The sequence below is a fragment of the Saccostrea cucullata genome, unplaced genomic scaffold (assembly GCF_032062105.1).
Source record: "Saccostrea cucullata isolate Sc308-1 unplaced genomic scaffold, CSIRO_AGI_Scuc_v1 ctg7597, whole genome shotgun sequence".
Lineage (NCBI taxonomy): Eukaryota > Metazoa > Mollusca > Bivalvia > Ostreida > Ostreidae > Saccostrea > Saccostrea cuccullata.
Window position 1 is genome coordinate 52,210 of NW_026936709.1, and position 20,788 is coordinate 72,997.

Below are 20,788 nucleotides of genomic sequence, written 5' to 3' on the forward strand. Positions count from 1 at the left end.
TACATATCTGTCCATCTCAGCCTCCTCCCTATTTTGAAAAGACTTGGAAGGTGGTGGAGCGAAAATCAAGTTTGCTGGTATATTTACTTCACGGCCCAGCATTAAACGATTTGGGATATACCCGGTATGGCGATTGACCGCGGACCACAATGCTCCAGCCAATGGGCCTAGGTACTTATCCCATGACTTGGGCTGGCCATCGACGTAACAGCGAACTGCGTCCATTAGAGTGTGGTTATAGCGCTCTACGTGGCCATTCCCTGACGGACGGTAGGGTGTGGTCCTGTCTTTGTGTATCCCTAACATGGCGCAAATCTTACAGAACAGCTCAATCTCGAAATTACGGCCCTGATCTGTAAATATTTCGTAAGTATAGCCTAATCGTGAAAAGAAGTCATTGATAGCGGAGCGGGCAGTAACTTCCACTGTTTGAGACGGAAGCGGAATACACTCTACCCATTTGGTAAAGTTGTCTACCATCATAAGAATGTATTCGTTTCCGCTATTGTTATGGGTCAGAATAACCCTAAATGCCAGCAAAGATCAATCACACAGTTTAAACTTAACAATAATTTATTTACAGTAATATACAAATCATTAAGTACAAACTTAGCAAAAATCTAAAAATACATACATCAGAGTGTCCGTTGCTGCACACAATGCCCCAGTGAAAATATGTCCCAGTTGTAACTCAATGGTGCTCATACGACAAAAGAATCTATGCATCGAATTGACAGGATATTTATACAGTATTATAAATCTAGAATATTCTAGAAGTTGTAAGTACATGATATTACTGGAAAGTTCTGGACATACACAAAGTTCAGGAATGTTCTAGAAACAATGACCGAACATGTTGACCACTCTGGAATGTTCAAGAAACTTAATGTTACTAATAATAGACATGATGAAACAATACAAATACAACACACCTCACAACACCTCCCCCCTTAAAGTTTGAATGTCAATGAAAAACTTAAATTGTAAAACATATGTACATTAATACAAAATCTAATTTGTTCATGATACTCTGGACAAGGCATCTGCAATAATATTGTCTTTGCCTTTGATATGCTTAATTGTTATGTTGTATTCTTGTAACAACAAACTCCATCTAGTCAGTCTTTGATTCTTGTTTGACAATTTATGCAAAAATGTCAGGGGGTTGTGATCCGTATATACAAGAATTGGATGCAAAGTAACATTCAAATAAACATCAAAATGCTGTAAAGCTAACAACAAAGCAAGGCATTCTTTTTCAATGGTGGAATACTTTTGTTGACATTTTGTAAGTTTCTTTGAAAAATAAGAAACAACTCTATCTACCTTATCACTATGTTCTTGAAACAAAGCTGCCCCGATTCCAACATCACTAGCGTCAACAGTAAGCTTAAATTGCTTAGAAAAATCTGGAGTTGACAGAACTGGGTTGCTCATAAGGACAGATTTGATTTTATGAAATGATTTTTCACAGTCCTTTGTCCATTCAAAGTTAACCCTCTTTTGTAAAAGATTTGTAAGTGGACTAACTACTGAGGAAAAATTTGGACAAAATTTTCTGTAAAACCCAGCCATGCCCAAAAACCTCATTAACTCTTTCTTGTTTGTAGGAATCGGGAACTTTGCAATAGCTTCCACTTTAGCCATAATTGGTGTAACATAACCTTGACCTACTTTATGACCTAAATACTCTACATAAGCATGACAAAATTCGCTCTTCTCAAGATTCACAGTTAAGTTTGCTTTAGCTAAAATGTCAAACAAAGCACGCATGATTCGGAGATGTTCGTCCCATGTGTCGCTGTATATGACGACATCATCAATGTAGGCCTCGCATCCCTCGAGGTCTTGAAGGAGGGAGTGAATCATCCTTTGGAATGTAGCCGGTGCGTTTTTCATGCCAAAAGGCATTACTTTATACTGATAAAGTCCATCTGGTGTAGCAAAAGCAGATATTTCTTTTGCTCTTTCTGTTAACGGCACTTGCCAGTAGCCTTTCAACAGGTCAAATTTACTGACAAATTTGGCGTTTCCAATGCTGTCAATACAGTCATCAATTCTAGGTATTGGATATGAATCAGTTTTGGTAACAGAATTCACCTTTCTAAAGTCTGTACATAATCGGTAGGAACCGTCCTGTTTTGGTACAAGAATACACGGTGAGCTCCAATTACTTTTACTAGGTTCAACAATGTCATTGTCCAACATATACTGCACTTCCCTTCTTAGGTACTGCAATTTTATTGGATTAAGACGGTACGGATGTTGTTTGATAGGCAGAGCGTCGCCAACTATAACACCATGACAAGCTGCATTAGTTTTCTTTGGAACATCCGAGAAGATTTGATGATACTCATTCATCAAGTTTTTAACTTGTTCTTTTTGGTGAATGTTCAAATGTCCAAGTTTGGCATCAAAATCAGCCAAAATTTCTGAGTTTTTCAAGCGGACACTCTGATTACAATCTTTCTCATTCATTTCTACACTCGTATCACTTTCAATACAATTTTGAACAGTCTTAGCGTTGGCTAAAGTGGAAACTGGTTTTACAGAATTTCGGTCACACCTTTCAAAATACTCTTTTAACATGTTAATGTGACAAACCCGTTTCTCTTTACGTCGACCTGGTGTCTTAACTACATAGTTTACATCACTAATCTTGCTTTCAATTTCATAAGGGCCATAAAATCTGGCTTGTAAAGGATGACCAGGAATAGGTAAAAATACAAGAACCTTATCACCTGGCTTAAACACCCTATTTCTGGCATCTTTGTCATACCACATTTTCATTTTCATCTGAGAACTCTTCAAATTTTCTTGTGCTAATTTACAAGCATTGTAAAGTTTTTCTTTGAAATCAGACACATAATCTAAAAGATTAAGATCACTAGTCTCAGTCAGCCACTTTTCCTTTAACAATTTCAAAGGACCTCTAACTGTATGACCGAACACCAATTCAAAAGGACTGAACCCAAGAGACTCCTGGACTGCTTCTCGTGCAGCAAATAGTACAAGATGAACCCCTTCGTCCCAGTCTTTTTCATATTGGTAACAATGGCTCTTCAGCATTGTTTTTAGGGTTTGATGAAAACGTTCTAGCGCTCCCTGGGACTCAGGATGATAAGCAGTTGATCGATACTGCCTAATACCCAACTCATGCATGACTTGCTGGAACAACCCCGACATAAAATTTGAGCCTTGATCCGACTGAATTGCCTTGGGTGCTCCTACAAAACTGAAAAACTTGGTTAGGGCCTTAACTATGCTCTTTGCCTTTATATTCCTAAGAGGCATGGCTTCAGGAAACCGAGTGGATGTACACATAATGGTAAGTAAATACTGGTTTCCTGACCTAGTCCTAGGCAAAGGTCCTACACAATCCACCAACACTCGACTAAACGGTTCTTCAAAAGCTGGAATGGGTTGGAGAGGAGCAGATGGTATCTTCTGATTTGGTTTACCTATCATCTGACAGACATGGCATGACTTGCAAAACTCAGAAACGTCCTTTCTTAGCTTAGGCCAATAAAAATGACTCAAAATCCTATTATAAGTCTTATTGACACCTAAATGACCTGCCATAGGTGTATCGTGAGCTAAACTCATGACATCTCGACGATAAGCAGCTGGGACCACTATCTGGTGAACAACACGCCACACTTCATCTGGGGAAGCGTCAGGTGGTCGCCATTTTCGCATAAGGATGCCATCTTTCATATAGAAGCATTCTCCAACTTTAGTAGCCTCTTCTGGTGGAAGTGCCCTCTTACTAAGTTGAATGTGTTCTGGGTCTTTATGTTGTTCAAAGAGTAAACGTTCTCGGCTGAGGATGTCCTTGCCTTGGCTAACTAGTGGATGCAACTCATCATCCTCACCACCAAATTTTGGTAAAAGTTCTTTCTTCTCTTGCTTCTTGATATTGTGTGGTTCCATGCTGGTTTGAGTGCCATCAAGGTCAGATAAGAAAGTGTCATTCAAATCAATATTAACAGAGGAATTCGTCTCGTCAAAGGCTTGAGTATGGTCTGCCTCCATTTCTCGTCTTCTGGCCATCGCTCTAGTAACAGCACAGGCTGGATAAATGTCATCATCTTCATCATTATACATGACATCTGGAGTGATCTTCTCACAAACTATAGGATCTGGTACAACTTTTCCACCAGCCAGATCGTTGCCTAACAACAAAGAAATGCCTGGAACGGGAAGAGTAGGTCGAACACCTACGATAACAGGTCCAGTAACTAAATCTGACTTCAAACTAATTCTATGCAGGGGAACATCAATGACGCCTAGCTCCACACCCTGTAATAAAACTGACCCACCAGTAGAAGTCTGCTCAGACAAAGGAAGCACGCCCTCTAACAATAACGTCTGTGCAGCACCAGTATCTCTCAAAATCTGGACAGGTTTTATTTCGCTAGAGTCACCGAGTGAAACAAATCCCTGAGACATAAAGGGCTTATAATCCTCCATAGAATCAATAGAACTGGACTGTGAACCCTGGACATCAGGAGTGTCAGAACAAATCGAAACTAAGGCTTCTCTATCACCTCTAACTGCCGCACAAGCGTGTGGTTGAGTTTTATCAAAGTCATTTTTTCTCTTAAGTTTAAAGCATTCACTGATCAGATGACCTTTTTTCTTACAATAACTACAAGTAGGAAGCGACCCTATTCCAGATGATCCTTCAAAACGTCCTGGACCGGACTTAAAACCACCTTGTGATGTAGACTGGGAACTTGTGAAAGACTGAGACCTTGAACCACTCTTTTTATATGTGTCTGAATTGGTAGAATTACTGCTAGTCTGAGATCTTGATACAAAATTCTTTTTATGAGACAGAGCATAAGTATCAGATATGACTGCTGCCTCTTCAAGAGTTTTCACATTCTTATCTTCTAAATGTATTTTCAAATCTTGAGGAACACATTCCTTAAACTCTTCTACCAGGATGACTTGGCGCAAATTAGCAAAAGTTTTTTTCAAGTTTCTTAGATCTAAACCAGTGATCGAATAAATCTTCTTTCTCTCGTGAAAATTCAACAAATGTTTGGTTATCAAACTTCCTATACTTTCTGAATTTTTGTCTATATGCTTCAGGTACTAATTCATATGCTTTTAATATTGCTGCTTTGACCTTCTCATAGTCTGAACTCTCAACTACCCCTAGTGCAGAGTATACCTCAGCTGCTTTGCCAACCAGTACACTCTGTAACATTGTTGACCATACATGTTGTGGCCATTTAAGATTCTCTGCGACTTTTTCGAATTGGGGAAAATATTTGTCTACAGATTTTTCTTGAAATTTCGGAACTAACCTAATATTTTTTGCTGCGTCAAATTCATTCTTGACAAATGACGGTTCTGGTTGGTGCTGTAATCTTAATTTCTCTAACTCAAAGTTCATTTCACGCTCTTTTTCTCGCTCTTCTCTTTCTGCTGCTAATTTGTCTAATTCAAATTTTCGTTCACGCTCTCGTTCTTCTCTTTCTCTATCTCTTTCTCGCTCTTCTCTTTCAAATCGCATTTTCTCTAACTCTAATTGAAACTGATAGTCTGTCATTTTGTAAGAGCCTAACTCTGATCTAACTGTATATTCTGGAAGATCGTATTTTTCAAAGATGTTTTCTTCTACTAGTTTGTTTGCAACCTTAATTCTAATGTCTTGCTTTCTCTGAGAGGATTTAACATCTAACCCAAAATGCAAACCTAATGCGATCAAGTCATCCTTTTTTAACGTATCAAAAACCTGAACACTTGGCGAACTAAGAAAGTTTGTGACCGAAAATACCATGTTGATTTTTGCTGGCTTATAGTCAAATTTAACACTTTAATTAACAAAATTCTGACAATGAACTGCAAAAGTGCAAGAAATTCTTGATCCCGGACGAGCCCCCAATTCTGTTATGGGTCAGAATAACCCTAAATGCCAGCAAAGATCAATCACACAGTTTAAACTTAACAATAATTTATTTACAGTAATATACAAATCATTAAGTACAAACTTAGCAAAAATCTAAAAATACATACATCAGAGTGTCCGTTGCTGCACACAATGCCCCAGTGAAAATATGTCCCAGTTGTAACTCAATGGTGCTCATACGACAAAAGAATCTATGCATCGAATTGACAGGATATTTATACAGTATTATAAATCTAGAATTTTCTAGAAGTTGTAAGTACATGATATTACTGGAAAGTTCTGGACATACACAAAGTTCAGGAATGTTCTAGAAACAATGACCGAACATGTTGACCACTCTGGAATGTTCAAGAAACTTAATGTTACTAATAATAGACATGATGAAACAATACAAATACAACACACCTCACAACACTATCAGTTCTGGGAAGTGGCCCGAGAAAGTCCAGATGTACCTTTTCCATCGGGCTTCCGGCTTTATAACTCTTAAGCTCGGATCTGTTCGGCAATGAACCTCGTTTATTTCTCGCACATATATTACAAGTTTTGACATACATGTATAACTTAATATCCTTGGCCATGCGCCACCAGTAGAACTGCTGCTCAAGACGTTCTTTAGTTCTCTGGATTCCCTGGTGACCCGAGGACAGAATGTCATGACATAAGTACATGACCTCGGATCGGAGACTCCGCGGCACTAGTAGCCGACGGGACGCATCCGAGTCATTGGGTTCTCGCCAAACAACACCTGACTCATCGAGATAGAAACAGTCACGTTTCAGAAGATAGTACTTCTCTTCCGGACTGCAAATAATTAGGTCGCTTTCGGTAGGTAAAGCCCCACACTCTAAGTACTGTCTCAGGTATACTATAGCTTCATCATATCTCTGTTTCTGAGCTATATCTGCGGAACTATATGAAGACATGGAAATTCCCGCAGTATCACCTGTTAACCGACAGACCTGAGGACTAACTGTCTCAATCTTGTATATCAAGACTCGACACCCCACTGACAGAAATTTGAAAACTGGGAAGTGCAGTAGGACTTGCAGCTTAAGGAGTATCTTCCCAAGGATAGAAACAATGGACTGACGGAGAGTGGGATCTAACGAATCACAGCTACCCCCCTCAGCGGACGGACTCTCCGCTGGCACAGGCGTTTCGTCAAAGAACTGAGACAAAGGAATTACATCGTCGATTTCATTGTTAAAATCATGCCAGCGTTCGTGAGCTCGGCGGCAGTACCGGCATCCACCACAGGGCAAATCTTCGACTCTAATTCTCGTCGTGTACCCCTGGCATTAGTCGGGTATGTCACGGGACAGCGCGTCAGCATTGACATGTTTCTTCCCCGGGCGGTGTACAATCCGCATATTGTACTGGCTCAGTTCTTCGAGCCATCGAGCGATCTGCTTTTGAGGGTGTTTAAAATTCATTAACCAGACCAGGCTATGGTAGTCGGTCCTGGCCGTGAACTCGCGACCCAGCAGGTAGTGGCGAAATTGTTTGTAAACTTAATAACTGCCAACAACTCTTTACGAGTAGTGCAATACCTGCGCTGTTCTGCGGATAGCAGAGCACTCCCATACCCTATTGTTCTTTCTCTCCCACCCTGAACTTGGCTTAATTCCCCGCCAACGGCATGATCCGAGGCATCAGTGTCCAGGATGAAATAACCTGTACTGTTCGGTATCGGTAATACTGGAGGCTTGGTCATTAACTGGATGAGTTCCGCGAAAGCATTATGCTTCTCCTCGCCCCACCAGAAAAATCTCTTTCCGGTAACCGCATACAGCGGAGCCGCAATTCTGGAGAAGTGAGGGGTAAAACTACGGTGATAATTGGCGAAACCAAAGAAAACGCTCTACGCCCTTAACATCACGCGGAACAGGCCAGTCACGCACTGACTTAATGTACTGATCCCCCATTTCAGCTCCTTGCTCGCTAACGGTTCTTCGAGGAACTCGACCTTAGTCTTAAAACAGTTCGCATTTCCGAGGCTTGAATTTGAGACCATACACTCGGAACCGCTCAAACTTGGCGTAAGTTATCAAGGTGAGCATGTACTGAAGATCCTAGGACTAGGATATCGTCTAAGAAAGCTAAGGCAATTTTCCAGTTAAGTCGGTGCAATACTAAATTGATAGCTCGAGCAAAGGTCGCAGGGGCATTGCACAGACCGAACCCCATTCTTGTAAATTCGAACAAACCAAACTTGGTTATGAAGGCAGTTTTCTTCCGGTCTTCCGAGGCTATTTTGACTTGCCAATAAGCCGCGATAGCGTCAAGCTTAGAGAACCCACTAGCGTGTCCATACACTCCTCGATGAGTGGCAGAGGGGTACATACGTACGTGTCCTTGACTGTCACCTTATTCAGGGCTCTATAATCCACGTACCAACGGACGTTGCCATCTTTCCTCCTGACCAGAACTGGGGCGGACGCCCAGTCTGAGGAAGACGGCTGGATGACTCCGGCTTTTAACATCTTATCAAGATGACCCTGTTCCTCCCCTTCAAATACAGCGGGAGTGCGTCGCATCCGCTGATTGACGGGAGACGCGTTACCAGTGTCGATTCGGTGCTTGATCTCGGGGAATTTCCCGAGATCAAGGTCATCTACAGCAAAGACGTCGGCAAATTCTTTAACTAGCTCCGCAACCTGAGACCTGACTTCCACAGGCGCGGTCTTGCCTAACTGTTCTGGGAGTGGGGCGATATGCTTATTACTGTTTCCCCCCTCGGCTGACACACGACGCACTGTGGGATCGGTACCTCTAACTGACATGGGAGGGACGGCTTTCCCTAACTTGGTACCAGTCTTAATAATGTGGCTTCTGTCAGTCAAGTTTGGAATGCATAACTTGGCTTTATTCCCTGCAACGTTGTATGTCCGCTAAGCTACTATACCAGACGGAAATATGCTAGCTGGTTCTAGCATAAACTCTGGCATATCAGAAGTCAGGACGCACTCGATAACTTGGGCAGTGTGCTGAGGGACTGAGGGACACGCACTCTGCGGACTGAGACCGCATCGAGTACTAGCATTGTTTCTTCAGAACTTAGGGCAAAAAACGTGTCTATTCCTTGACCCTTAGAGTTCCTGCTTTGCATGAAACTTCTGCACCATGTGTACGCAGGAAATCAATCCCCAGAAGCATTTCATCTTGGAAAGGACCAACATAGATCGGGTGAACAAAATCATAATCTCCAATGCGTAAGTTGAGACTTACGAGGTACTTTGCGGTCATACCAGCCCCCTCGCCAGCAAGCCTAACATTAGTGTCTCTAACAAAATCGGGCTGCGGCCTCAAGGATTTATAAACTTCACTTGAGATTATTGTGATGTCAGCTGCTGTATCTACAGTCGCTTTAATATGCTGGGTTCCTATGCATATGGGGATGCGCCACGCACCTGAGCCTATGCTATGACTACCTGACCTAACTGAGGGAGAAACATAAGTGGCCTTGATAGTTGGAATATCAGCAAAGGTCACCCTATTACTCTAGTCGAGCGCTCCCTATACTTAGTCTCGGCAGATTTTTTCAGACACGGGCACAGGGACTCTGGGTCGCTCCTACGCGGACAATTCCGTCGTATGTGTCCTGGTTCCTTGCATTCATAACAAACTACTGTCCCTGAACTCTTTGAGCGCCCCTGATTCGCTGATTTCCTACTCATAGCTTTACGTGTTGGGCTACGGCCCCTACTGCTCTCCCTAGAGTCGAAAATGGAACCAGTCTTCCGCTCCACTGACTTATCTCGGCTCCCCGAGTCCGAGAGCTTACGTCGGTGAGCAGGTGGCGAGCGAGAATATCTCCGATCTTCAAGGTCCGGCTCTGAGGAAACGGACCTTACAGCACGTGGGCGACGAACCACTGCTCGGCGGCTTCACTGGTAAGTTTTTACCCTTTTTATTGCCTCCGACAGAGTACATGGGGGATTGTTGATCAACTGTTGACCCGCCTCACCATCACTGTAACCAAGAGCAAATCTAACAATGAGCTGCTCCTGGTAAATTTCTGGCGAAGTTCCGCCACCAAAGCCCTTCTGGGCAGTGTCCATGACTCGATCTGCCCATTGTTCCATTGTTTCTTCTGGTTTTTGGGCTATCGAGCTAAATTCCAGCTGTGAGGCTGCCCTTAGGGAACTTTTCCCGAACCTCTCCTCCATTCGCAGTACAACTTTTCGGACACTTAACAGCTCCCCCACCCCTTTGCGATGCAAAATATCAAAGTACTTGAGTGCTGCCCCCTCCAATGTTCAACTTAGGGCAAACAAACGATTGGGGTCACCCCACTGGTGGTATTCAGCGATTGTAGAGAACTTTGAATAGAATGGTCACCACTCTACATCCCCTTTGTACTTCATCCACTTTATTTCAGCTTGAATATTCCTGCTCACGCTACTCCGAGTTCCAGGGATTATTAAACTCGGAAATTGGGATGGTTCTGCAGTAGTCATTAATGTATGACCTTAAAGGTACCCAAGACCAACCCCCTATTCCAGGTACATATGACGGTGCTCCCCCTAGTGCCGCCGACTGCCCTACCAACCCACCATCATAGCCAGAGCGCTGACTACCAAAGTTAGCTGCACTAGAAGACATAGATGCAGTTGGTGACGACACAGGCACAACCATGCCCCCAGCAACATGACCCGGGACGGAAGGGCCCATGCTGGGATGTACAGGATACCTCCCACTCATTGTGTTCCTTGATAAGACCGAGCCAAATGTAATGGTACTCGGCAAGCCCGAGCCAATACTACTGTAGTCTACTAAAGAAAGTGGCTGACCTTGCGATGCGGAAACAGACGTGACCTCAGGGTTATTGTTAGGAACAGATTTTGAGCTAGGTAAACTAGCGACGGGCTGCTCAACGGGAGGGCACTGTACTGGTAACGAACTAGGACCCCAAGGACGCCCCTGGCTACTAGACGTTACAGACGGACTGGCAGTGACCTTAAGCTCCTGTGGCTCAGTTACTGACTGCAGTTTGTCTGATTTCATCATTCCCGCAAGCATTTGAGTTATTTCACTTAACCGGGTCCCCATCTTTGTTTTCATAGACTCCACCTGAGACGTCATGTCGGTTGTCAGAGTCCCAGTATGAGACGTCATAATGGCTTCTAGTGAGCCTATATCTCCCCGCAGGGCCCCTACGTCCTGACCAAAGTTATCTACTCTGCTAGTTACTGCACCAAGGTCACCCTGAACTTGGAAAATATGTCCCTGAATCTGACCTATTTCGGTCAATGACTCCTCCAGGATAGTCTGTTGTTCCTGGAGTAGGGAATAAAACTGCTGGAAATCGGGCGTTTCCAAAGACCCAGCAGCTCCCTGTGTAAGCGATATATCTCCGCCCTTATTATCTGGGGCACTCTCCACCTGGGGCATCGGTGTGCTACACACACCCGGAGCAAATCTCACGCTTCCGGGAGGCAGAACTTTCCTCGGACTGCGTTTTCCCGGGGTACTCCCCAGACCCTCTTGGTCATTTCCCCCAACACGAACGTCACAGTCCCTACTTGTCCTTGTCCTCCCCCTACCAAAGGAACTGAACACATGGTCCTTCTCGCCCGGTATCCTCAAAACGGCAAAAAGTTACATGAATTAAGCGGTTAATCCGCTAAACAAGAAACGCAAGTATAAACGTATATACAAAACAAAATAAATACTGCTACCTTACATCTCGGAAAAATATCCAAGATGGCGACGGACACTAACACGTGCAGGTAAGGTTTTACCCCGCAGTCAAACTAAAATACCCTGGTATGCCGCGCCAATATAGCGTTTCTCTATATTATCTACTGTTACTCTAGTGATGGCGGAACAGAGAAAACACTATGGTAAAATTATCCGCTATTTATTAGTGCCCGCAGTTATTACATACAATATACAATAATGACAGAGTTAACAGAGACACGTCCGTTCTCTGTAGCATATAACAGAAAAGAGAGCGAGGATAGGTATACTTCACGACAGGTGCTGTGACGTATACCATGTGTTCGGAGGTAGCAGGGCAATTCGTGCCCAGTACCTCCAGGACCACCACACAACCTTTATCAAGTACTCAAGAGTAATCTCCCATGCAGGGTCAACGATGCGTTTGAAAACTATAATTAGATTGACTCTTCCAAGATTTCAATTTTTATCAAAAAGTGCAAGGTCAAAGTGACAGTTGAAAAAGTAGGTTTGTATTTTAAATTATTTATTTCATTGTATAGTTTTCAAAAAGTCATGCTCATCTCTTCGTAATCCTTTAATTAATTTATAATTCAAGATGAAATTAGGATATTATCCTATTTTTCATACAATACTGTCTGTTTAAGAGAATAACTTAATTATATCGGAAAACTAACTGAATGAGCATCACTTTTGAGAAAGTATAGATACGTAGGGACACCATTAAACATTGTGCAGTTAATGTTTTGTTTGCCTTGCCCTAGCACTTTTTGGTTACATTTGACATCTCATTTTTTGACTTAAAATCGGAGCCCACGTGACTTCAGGGGGTCATATGATATCAAAAAATACCAATGTGAAAAGCGATGGACATACTCTTCAAGATAACAAATAACTATTTTAACTAGAGCGTCTTGCTAAAAAAAAAAACTGTTAAACATTAAACGTATCGGATTCCGTGAGTTTTTATAGAAAATGTTGCCTTAACTGTACTGCGAAGCTTAATTTTGATACTTTTCTATAACTTAGTAATAAGTTGTCCTTTTCTTCTTACTGAATGTTGATTTTACGGGAGTTTCATCAAAGATATTTGATTTTTCCTATTACAATATTATTGCTTTTTATGTGATTTTTTAAGAATCTTTATATAGTTTTTACCTTGGAGTGAATGCGAAACGTCAAGATTCTTCTGAAAACTAAATGATTTCTTTCCTTTTGTCTCTGTAATAAAAAACAAATACTTATAAAAACCAACAGCTTCAGAGGATAAATTGTTTTACGGTTGTTATTATTCAATGTTTGATTTATTCTATTTCTAGCAAACTCTAGTCATTGTAAACGTTTATATCATAGATATATGTACTAGAAATAGGAAAATACATTTTACTTTTAGTTGTTTTTAAAATATTGCAACTCAGCTTCTTTCCGTTTAAAATATTGGCTATTTCCAAATCCCATATATACTGAAATGTTTTGCTACATGTGTACTAGACATTGTTTCTCGAAGATCCACAATAAAGAATATTTTATAAAATTTGCATGAAAAAAATTGAAAATTAAAAAAATATATATATTAAAAAATAACTGTGACTTTTGACATCAGAATTAATAAACTAGAAAGTCTGCTATTGCAAGCAATTGCGTATGTCGCCCCGAACTGGACAAGACTTTCATTTTTTGCATCACTAAAAATATTACCTTTAGATCAACTTGGGGAAACATCAATTCGTATCAGTCCTTTCGGAATTTTGATTTTAAAATCAAAGTTGCAGAATTTTAACTTTCCCCTGTTTTCCATGGCAATAATCGATTAAATGAAAATTTTAAATGCAAATAGCACAACTACAATTTTAATTACTAATCACTGAAATAAAAAAAAGTTTCATGACGAATGTTCAAGGGACCAGAAAGAACACTCGTAAACAAAAAATTGTCGCTTTTTGAAGGTTTCCATGGCAGCGGTAGACATATTGAAATTAAATGACCACATAACATAACTACAACCAATAATCATCCATTGAGGAAAGTATTGATTGGTACATCCATCTCTAAGAAACAGCCTGGATAACAATAACATACGTTCAATCGCAATATGTCACCCCCGACTTCGTTCGGGGCGACATAACTAGAAAGTCTGCTATTGCAAGCAATAGCGTACTATATAGCGTACCTGAACTGCACAAGCTTTCATTTTATGTATCACTAAAACAATGCCCTTTAGTTAAGCTTAAAGAACCATCAATTCGTATCAGTCTATTCAGTACTTCGATTTCAAAATCAAGGTTACAGAATTTTCACTTTCCCCTGGTTTCCATGGCAATAATCGATTTGAAAAATTTTAATGCGAATCGCACAACTATAATTACTAATCACTAAAATAAAAAAAAAATATGACGATTGCTTAAGGGACAAGAGAGAACACTCTCAGACAAAATTCGTCGCTTTTGCAGGTTTCCATGGAAACGGTAGCCGTTTTGAAACTGAGTGACCACACAACACAGCTACAACCAGTGATCGTCCGTTGAGGAAAGTATCCGGTAGATTGGTCCAGCCATCTCCGACAACAGACTGGAGAACAAAAACATTCGTACAATCGCAATATGTTGCCCCCAACTTCGGTCGGAGCGCCATCATAAGAAAAACATCACAATGAATAGATTAAAGTTTGTCTTGTGTCTTGTGTAAATAAAGGCACTTGAAAAAAGTCTGCTAACAAGGTTCATTGTGTAAAAAAAAACGTATTCCTTTTAAAAGGGTAAGATTTTAGGGTTAAGAATGAGAACTTTGAATTAATTTAAAAATACATTGAAGAGGGCTGGGCGGTTGTTGCCATTTTTTGACTATATTGATCTCCTTAGATATAAAAAAAAATACATATAAATATAAAAAATAAAACTAACTTTTTCATCCTTTCCAAATGAGATTTGACAGTTTAAGATAAAATATCAAAAAATATGTTTCTGATGAAAATGTAAGATAAGAGATGCACAATGGCAATATGTAGTAAAGATTCTGTGAAAGTTTCATCAAATGTCATTCAGTTGTATGAGAGGAGTAAATGCTTTTGTGGATAAGAGATGGGTTCCCTAGAGCGTAACAGACAGATGGACAGACGGACGGACATACCAATTACTATATACCCTCCCACTTTTCAAGTTGGGGCTAAAATGATAAATAGTTTCATCCTTTAACACTTTACAACTTACTGAACTGTTATGCAACATACACTGAATGTTCACGTCATGGGAACAGAAATTTACCATTTCCCCGCAAGCACCTTTTAGTGTGGTACACGTTTCTCTATAGTTTAGCGTAAATAATATTATGACGCTATATTTCAATACAAAAATAACTTTTCTTATTTGATGAGATTTTTACAAGCATAAAAGAAAAGTCAATAGTCATTAAAGTAAGGATTAAATGAACTTTTTTAAGTGCGTGAAAATGCGTGATTGCGGGGAAACGGTATATGCGTGATTTTACGTTAGAAATAGGAAATGGTATATGCGTTAAAATGCGTGACTGCGGGGAAGGGGGTTAAACAGGTCATACAATTAAATGTTCGAATAAGTAAATGGTATATGACAATTGTTTAAAAAAGAGTCTTGCACGATATGTATAAACGAACATATACTGAGTATTTGGCAAATATTTTTCATGAAAAGGAAAGTTGTTGTTTAATCCATCAATACTAGTATTTTAAAAATTCAAAGGTTCACTAAAAGTCGGTATAACAAACAATTTAATTGTCCATTGCAAGAATTACCTAGGTATCATTGTCACTTTCCTCAATATGTCGCATAAGCAATACATTGTTTTTTTTTTTTGTTTGTTTGTTTTTTTTACTAAAAACAAGTATGCGAATTTCTATCAATATGCCTGTAAGCATCTGTATTTTAATTTTTATTTCTTCTCAAAGGCTCAAAATGAGAATTAACAAATTTGACAAATTCAAATTTAAAAAGTATTTTTACAACTTATACCTTGCACAGGAATTTCGCAAACTTTCAAAAATAATCATTCAATAGATATAATTTTCAATTTGTGCTTATTGTCCAGATTTTTCATGCATCTTTTTTTTGTGCATATTTTATATCGGCTGATTTCTAGAAATGGATCCAATGCCGATTAATTTTTTTTCCATTTTTTTAAAAATTAATTTTAATATTTTCAGGCTCCCATTATTTTTTTTAAAAATAAAAATGAGATCGTTTAAAATCGTTTGTAATAAGTAGACTGAGTACAGAATTTATCCCTGGAAACAAAGCTTTTATCATCTTTTAAATAATTTCAATAAAGAAAAAAAGGAGAAGAAAAAATCATGGAAGTAATCCATAACTGTACAACTTACAGAATGATGTATTCAGTATTTTTATATAAAGGCTTTCTTCGCGTACTAGTATTACTTAAGTTAATAAAAGGGATGCCTTAATATTTTGGAAAATGAAGCCCGATCGAGAGACTCTCCGATGTTTTGCAGTCGGTAATAACCTTCAACCCCTTTAGCCAGTAATTAACCCCTCCTCCCTGTGCCCAGTAGCATAATTCGGTCGAATATTTATTGTTCATGAGGGGTGCCTTATAATTAATCACAGGCACCTGAATTTTTATCAGTAAGTCTCTAAATTAGACAAATATCGAAACATTCTACCCCCTCTATATATAAATACACAACGTGTGCAACGTCATTTTGACCACCTGTTCGACTAGGCTTCAATTTAACACATAAATCGGATATGCCTACAGGTTTTCGTGTTGCATTGGGTTTTAATATGATATTTCTCGCCATACATTTCTTCCTAAAGTTTAAATCTAACGTGTTGATAATGTTATCAGCTAAACTTCATGCTGACTTTGAATTTCGTCACAGGGCCCGATCGCCATCAGCTGATGTCACGGAAATTTAATCTCAACATCAAATGCTCCTATACATAAACTTTTTTTAATACAACAATTATAAATTTATTTCATTGACAAACAAAATCAGAACAAAATTAAAAACCGAGAGATTATGTTGTTTTGATAGTCTAGATTTTATTTAACATATGTTATATGTGTTAGCAACAAACCATAGGTACTAGGTAGAGGCTTTGTTGAAGTTTCCGTTGTCGATAGGTAGCGCCTTATGGAAGTTTCCGGTGTCGATAAAAATGGGACACATGCCATAAAGCGGTTAGCGAAGCTAACCGCTTAAAAATTAAACTTTTCACAGATGACTACTAACTTTAGATAAATATTCCTCAATAAAATGATAACAGGACACAATAGTATCCCTTGGTTCAAAATTGTCTTTGAGTTTATAATATAGTTGAAAACATACCATCTCTTATTCGTAGAAAGTGTTGCTAGAATCCCACAGTGCATTTGCGAAAATGATTATTCTACATATTCGCACGAAACCTAACCCACTGTTTTATATTTTATAATTTAATCCGATATATTTCTTCAAACGATATTTATCTCACGAATCTAGCAGCAATTTCCACATTTTACAGGACACAGTCTTTGGATCTGTAGCAATCTAATGTTTTAAAGCATTTAACTTAGTCTTGTTCTATTTCATAATTATTTTCATAAATAGCAAAGGACAGGCTGATCAGAATATGTAAATAGCTGATTGTCTTTGATAGAAAATATAACAATCAAAATAAATCAGAAAAACACAATTTAACTCCATGTAAATCACAAGCAACTAGTTTTAATTGTAACGGGGGCCGTTACAAATGTTCCCCAAAAGATCCTCAACTCCCTTTTTGTGCAAATTTCCTTTAAAACTGTTTTATTATGATCAGTATTGCAGAATTTCACAGAAGAATATTTTAAAAGCTATGATGATATCAACTTTTTGTTATTTAATACATTGCACGCAAACGCAAGCGCGTGCAATTGCAAGGTGATCATGGTATGTTGTCTAAACCATAACCATCTTTACATTCCAAGAATCAATAAAAAAAAATAAAAATGTTACCGTTTCTCAAATACATTGTTCATTTTACGCATTGTGCGTGCGTAAGTGCATATAAGCACGTCCTTGCATTCAATTTTGATAGTAGTATCATTTAAGAATCCATTATACCTATTCGTATTCTAAATTTCATCCTGTTTTGTTGAGAAACAAGAATGTTAAAGGCATTTAAACTTTCAGCCAATCAGATTGCAACACACGTGGATTTACGTGCTTTCGTGATAATTCTGATATATTATGCTGTAGATCTTCATAATGTATGACTATGTTCAAAGGATTATGACGTAAATCAAGAAAGATATTGAGACTTTAGTTTGAGCCAATTAGAGCGAAGCACACGTGCATGCGTGTAAGATCTTGCTATTTTGACTATGTCATCTTCTCTATAATACCAGTATATCCATACATTATGAGTTTCAAAAAAAAATCATCAAGAAATAGAAAAGTTACGGCTTTATCCATTCTATTGTTAATTTCACATGTTGCACTTTCACGCTCTTGCCAGCACACGTGCATGTACGTGCTTTAATGAAAATTCTTATATATCATGTCATAGATTTTCATAATGTGTGACTAAGTTCAAAATTTTAAAGGATTATGACGTAAAGCAAGAAAGATATTGACACTTCAGTTTCAGCCAATCAGATCGAAGCGTGAGATCTTGCTATTTAGACCATGACATCTTATCTGTACTACAAATACGATTCTCGATCGCGGCGCCGCGTCATACCTAAGACGTAAACATAGGTAGTGACTGTTCCTTCGCCAAGCGCTCGTCACTAGAAGTGAAAGTCAGGTGTCTTTCGGATATAACCTTAAAAACGTAGGTCCCGTGTGACGGTAGGTGATGGCACGATAAATAACCCTCACTGCTCAATGGCTCTGAGTGCCGAGAATAGGTCTAAATTTGAAGCTCTTCACCGGCATACGGTGACGTCTTCATATCAGTGAAAAGTTCTCGAGAGGGACGTTAAACAATATACAATCAATCAATCAATCAATAGCTAGGAACACGGATCACACACCAAGAACTGGCCGTAAGCGTGTTACCACACCCAGACACGACTGTTAAATCCTTCTTTAACACCTGTATTCCTACTGTAAATCACGTTTTATTCGCGAGAACTTTATTTTCGCGTAATTACGCGAGACCTTGAGCTCACGAAAATTTCATTCTAGCGTATAAAAGTATTCCTTACGATTATATATAGGAAAACAGCAATTCGTGAAAAATATGTTTGCTAATAAAGAGTCAACGGTTATTACGCGAAAATAAGGTGTTGCAAAAATTCAGTGATCTACAGTATTTAGAAATTCTATCGTACCTCTATTAAAATTTACCCTTTGAAAAGTGTACGAAAAGGCCAGGGCTCTCAATTATTTGTGCAAAAGATGCTACAATGATTAGGATTTCAATCGATTTAAGTTGGCTTAATTTAGATCAGTCATTTGCGTGTGTTTACAAAGCTAAGTATTGCGCAATGACTTGCAGGGTCATTGCATATAATATTACGTATGAAAAATAGCATCATCGCAAACCACGGCCAAACTGTACGATCATCTTCCATCTGGAGAGAGCTACATATTTATACAAACTACGACCGTGACTTGAGACGAAAGAAAAATAGACGCCGGAAAATATTTTTTTCTTGTTTTTCTTTTTCTCTATTTTTTTCGAGCAGTATACGAGGGTTGTCCGTAAAAATCGTGGACAAAGCGTTTTTTCTCAAAAAATAATGGGCGCCGCTGATGAAATTTCTCGCAGGTATTTATTTATCATATTTTGGAGTATCTGAATTCTTTTGATAAAATATCAAATTACATTCCGATAAAAACTTTGAATATACATTGTCACATATGCATGTACCAAGAGAAATTTCCAAATTTCTTACGCATGATCACACCCTATTAAAACCGCAAACGATACATCGAGCCTGAAACACATACGATCTCTCACGTTATATAAAAGATATAACTAACTTTAGAAGACGATTAACAATACAATTGATTTATCTACACGTTCCAGTCGCTTAACTTCTTGAACAGTAATGAGCAGTTACAACATAAATTTTCAGAGGTCTTAATTTAAGTGACAGATGCAGAAAAAAGAAAAAAAAACATTTTTCTAATATTCCCAAGTTTATATTCATAATAATTAAACTTTAAACGATATGATGCAAAATGTCTCGAAAATATGATTCGTGTCCTAGATTTCGACCCCTACTGAGCTTCCATATTGGACTTTTATGAAAAAAAATTAAATCCACTGTACAATTCAGCAATGTGTCGTTTATCATCGCTGAAAATTTCAGCTCTCCAGCTAATGTCGTTTTTGAGTTTACTCACGGACAAGGAGACACTCTAAAAATCACTGAAAGGTCGATAACTTCCGACCGGAAGGGATTTTTTCAAAATTGAGTCGTGGGTACAAACTTAAGATAGAAACGAATAATCTCTAAAAATTTGAAAAAAAAAATCGATCGAGCCATCTTCGAGAAAACTTCTCCACAAAAATTGTAAAAAAAAAAAAAAAAAAGGAATAATTAAAGAGAAAAAGAAACAAGAAAATAATAGTAGGGTCTTCCGTTGGAGACGGGAGACCCTTATAACAATAATAATAATAACTAGAAACTCTTGTTGCTACAGCAACAAATAAGGTCTTCCGTTCTCCTCTTTTATCTGTAAGAAGAATATTTTTGTATTAAAAAAAAAATGCAAAAAAAAAAATATGAATTTCTCCATCTGGTCTCTATCCCAAAACCATTAGTATGAAAGTCGGACACGCTAACCACTGAGCCACCAACTTCCAGAACATTTCAGGTATTTTGTAAGCTTAGTATTTTAAGGTTGAAGGAAATAGTTTCTAAGTGAAAGAAATAGTTTCGTAGTAAGTCCCGGTCAAATTTCTTAAAAAACTGAGATATTGGCTGTTTGATGTGATATTGTATGTAGGAAAATGATTAGAATAATTATGGGACACATTTGCAGTGAAGCAATGACACTTAGCATATACAGAGTTGTAAAGCGAAACTAATACACGTGGTCAGTTGCAGAGTAAAGTCAAAATCCCAAGAAAAAGAGTGAGTGAGTCATGGGCATTTTTTCAACACCATATCGTATCAAGCGGGGTAACTGCAATTGACCTATCTCAATTGCGTGGAAATTCAATTGATATGAAAAATCGTCATTTCCGAGTTTCAGCCGATTCATATTTA

At 38.8% G+C, this 20,788-nt stretch overlaps 1 protein-coding gene across 1 annotated transcript in view; it reads right to left on the reverse strand.

Annotated features, from left to right (window-relative positions):
• The window catches only part of LOC134246315 (uncharacterized), a gene marked incomplete at its 3' end in the record, with an annotated part of 59,674 nt that extends 46,844 nt beyond the window's left edge, over positions 1–12,830 (reverse strand). Inside the window, exon 1 of the mRNA XM_062728637.1 lies at positions 12,767–12,830. The remainder of the gene's footprint in view (positions 1–12,766) is intronic.
• Between the last annotated feature and the right edge of the window lie 7,958 nt (positions 12,831–20,788).